Genomic DNA, 4,133 nt, shown 5'->3' on the forward strand with positions numbered 1-4,133 from the left:
TGCATTAATGGGGGCTCTTACCTTATTTGCCTTTCTTTAGCAATGTAGGTGGCTTTCAGCATCTACATTATTGATATATGAGGTCAGGGAAGGATACTTACCAATCTCTGGAAAAGATGGGCTTCTTGGTAAATATTTATTGAATGTGATAGAGGCAAACATAGAAAACCAGTTTAGAACTTGGTCTCTTCTGGAAGTAAAGTTATTCTCACTGTGAGAAAGAGAGCATTGGACCAAAGCTTCCCAAAGATGTATTTTACTTGCTCTCTTATACCAAGTCAGTCACTAATGTTATGTATTTGGTATACAAATTAAAAGCTTTAGGAGGCCTTAGGTAGCGTAAAACTCAGAATCTTCCTTCTCTCTCAAGCCAAAAAGTATTTCTAGGAGACACAGAACATCAGGGAATTGTTAACAGTAGGTAAGATTTATCTAATTGGGGACATAAAGAAAACTGTCACAGGCACTTATATTTACTTGGCACCTAACACCAAAGACTGTTATATGTAAGATACCACTTACCGGTATGATTGATGCCCACAGAAGCTTTGAGAGAATTGTTAGGAGCTTAGCCTCAACAGTGGAAATACACACTGGGTTTGAACTCTGGTCCTGTATTGGGGATGTTTTCGTGTGTGTGCACGTGTGTGTGTGTGTGTGTGTGTGTGTGTTTAAGTTGAAAAGTGTTCTGTGTTAATAGTTTTATGAAGATGAAGATGATGTCACTAACAAATGAAGTATAAGTCTTAGTGGGGACCGGGTACCCTCTTTTAAAATTTGAATGTCTTTGGTCCTGGGTCTACTGTAAGTAACCATGTGTCATGGTTATGTTGTAGGCTCAGAAATTGTAGGACAGAGCCTCCTGCAAAACCAAAAAGAGTCAGTTATATTCATGCAATCATAATTCTTCCATGACTTTATTCACTTTGCAATATTTTGCTAGTGAATTTTGATAATTCTCATCCATTATGTAGATACTTTGGAAATTTCAATTTATCCAATTTATACACCACCTATGGACTTGGAGTTTTGGCAGGAGTTCTAAACTCAGAGCCCAGTCTGAATGGGTCTGATTCCAAACCCACTCACTTGAGTTTTCCTCTGTGCTTGTTCTAGACCACGCAGTCTTGTTTCTGAGGGCTAACTTAGGAGCGAAGGTACAGGAGGTGGTGGGTGGTAAATGATTTTCTTGGTTCCAATGTTTGAGAAGTCTTAGATTTTCATAAGAACTAGCAGAACCAGGATTGGGGATTGGGGGAATGGAGAAGCAGGCTTAGAACTCCCTCCCTTCATGTCTTTTCTGACAGTGCATCTTTTGGGTCTGTCCTCATGCTGTGACCTATCACAAAGGACTGTTTTAAAAGGGAAACAGGCCCCAGCCACTGGACAAGTCTTCACGCCAGCAGTAAAGTGTGGCCCTGAGCCATGTAAGGCAAAGGGTGATACCGACTAGTGAAATGATGCCACCGTTTCTGGTGGGGGTGCATGTTCTCAGGATATGTGGGAGCTCAGTCCTAAGACCTTCTACGTGGTTTTTTCAATCTAACTGCATGCCTAGCTTGGCAGAATGGAGGTGGCAAACAGCATTGAAAGGATGAGGGTAGGCTTTTGAGGCAAATCAAGTCCCAAAGCAGATGACTGAGGGCAGTTACAAAGTTTATACAAAGTTAAAATGTGGAAATTCTTTAGCTCCTTTTGCAAGAAGTCTCTAGGGAAATGTAGTTTTTGTTTCTTTTGAGGTTTTAAAGCTCTCCTTTCTTTCCCTTTTCTTTGTTTGGGTTGAGTATTCTCTTAAAGACAATCAGAGGCCTGCCAGGGCAGGACTTCTGGCTGGTTCTAGCACTGTCCTTAGGCCTCTTTCTAGTACTAACTCATTGGAACTGATGCACTTTGTTTATGTATGTTGTCCTTTTTTTTTTAAGCGGCTTGGGACAAAATGAAATGCTTATTGCATTGTATTCTTAGTGCTTGCTGTTTTTCTCTTAATTTTAAAACGTACACATTGAGGATAAAGTATACTTAAGAAATATGCATAAGAATACTTATTTAAAAAAACCCACCAAGTTTGATGATATTTCAAAGGATTAAAAAATAACTTGGATGAATATTTTGTGTGGGTTTGTGTGTGTGTGTGTGTGTGTGTGTGTGTGTGTGTGTGTGTGTGTGTGTGTGTTAATTGGAGGGGTTAGTGTAAACTCATGGTTTTAAAAGTACATAGAAAAATAAATGTAAAGGTTTTGGATTCCCTGGGCCCATGTGTGTGTGTGTGTGTGTGTGTGTGTGTGTGTGTGTGTGTGTGTGTGTGTGTAAATAAGTGTATATAAAGTTGTGGTATATTATGACAGTTTTAAGTTATTGTGAGAAAATTAAAACAGGTCTTAAGCTATGTTTAACTTCATTTGACAGCAAGAAGACATCTTGGCCAGAATAAATCCTTCAAAAAAACTTTCCATTGGGACCTCAGAGAATTATCTCTAAATGGAGGAGAAAATTCCTTCCTCCTTTAATAAAATGAACCTTTCCAGAATTCTCCCCCTTTCCTTCTGTCTGATTCTTTCCTCTCCAATTTAGGTACTTTTTTATTGCAGTTCAGAAAAGATAGGAAGAGCAGAATTTCTTACCCGCAGCAACTTTGCTGCTGACACTGGAGACTCTGCTTCTGATCTCTGAAGACTGCTTCTTGTTCCGCTACATTTGCTTCGATACAGCAGAAATGGGCCTTAAGGATTCCTCCACATCTGGATGTGCAGAGTGGTGCTTTGTTAAAAACTTCATTTTTCAGCTCTGTGTGCAGTTTTCCTTGAGCTGTCTATGTCTTCAAGCAATTAATAGTATCCTTATGCCCAGCCACAGTCTCTTTTGATTTAAGTACTCATCTTGTTTGATTCTCTTTGAACATGGACTGTAACTTTTGAGCATCCCCATAAGAGACCTTAGACTCAAAGACAGTAATGCAAATTTCCCTTACCTATGTATTTTCTTCACCTAATTTTCTGTATTTTCCCATGGTGAATACTGTGGAGAGTTTTAAATTTTATAAATTAAAATACAGTTTAATTTAAAAAGCATTTTGTTGCATGTTCTCTATGCCAGAGACTGTTGGATTCAAGAGTGTATAAAGACTAGTTCCTGCCCTCAGGAGGCTCACAGCTGTGAGAGAGAGTGGTGTTCCGCTGTCTAATATAGCAGTCTGAAATGTTCTAGTGGAGTAGTGCACACAAGGTAATGTGGAAGCACAGCGTGGAGAGGGTAGTCAGGCAGGCCTTGGAGCATGGAGCAGAGAGAAGGGAACAGTATTCCATGCAGTGAAAATGCCACATAACGGCAAGAGGTGTGAAAATGCATTGTAAGTGAAGGGCTGGAGAATTGGCTCGAGATTTCTGGACATTCATGTTAATATTCCAATTAACCAAGAAAGCTTTTGTATAACATTTAACTCTTACGTAATTAGAATTTCTTGGTGGCTATCATTTAGGGAAGTTTTTCCTAGATAGGATATTTATTGTTTCATAATGTAGTCCAAAGTCTACTGGAAATAATACCATCTGTACACTGGCATTAAGTGGATGCAGCAGGAAAGTTAGGAACGCTACCATCAAGAAGCCAGAAGGGGCTGTAAAGGGTAGATGAGAGAATGGGGACAAGAGACCCTGGTTGAGATAGCAGGTTGCAAGGAGTAAGGGTTAGGTGGGAATAAGTGTACATGTGTGGAGAGGTGTATGGACTCGAAAATACCAACAAGTTGACTTACGAATCATGTTCAAATAAACGAGATGGAGATATATTCACATTTTTAACATAATCCTTGTTTATTTCTAAGTGAAGGCGATTGGATTGAAATGGCCCTTTAAATTACATTTAGTGAAGAAAAAAGGTTGACCAGGGCCTGATTGGCCAGGATATTGGCATTAACGAGGAAAGTACAAGGATGCCAAACGCCTGGATTGGAAGGCCTAGACCCATGTGTAGTCTTGGATGGTTTTCCTCAAACATCTTCAAAATAACCCAGGCTGCTTGCAGAAAATGCAGATTATTTGGCTCCATCTCAGAACTACTGATTTGGAATCTGAAGGTGGAATCCAGGAGTATTTTTAATAAATTCCTCAGGGTACGAGGTGTTTATCTTGTAGGGA

The sequence above is a fragment of the Pteropus alecto genome, unplaced genomic scaffold, assembly GCF_000325575.1.
Source record: "Pteropus alecto unplaced genomic scaffold, ASM32557v1 scaffold75, whole genome shotgun sequence".
Taxonomy (NCBI): Eukaryota; Metazoa; Chordata; class Mammalia; order Chiroptera; family Pteropodidae; genus Pteropus; species Pteropus alecto.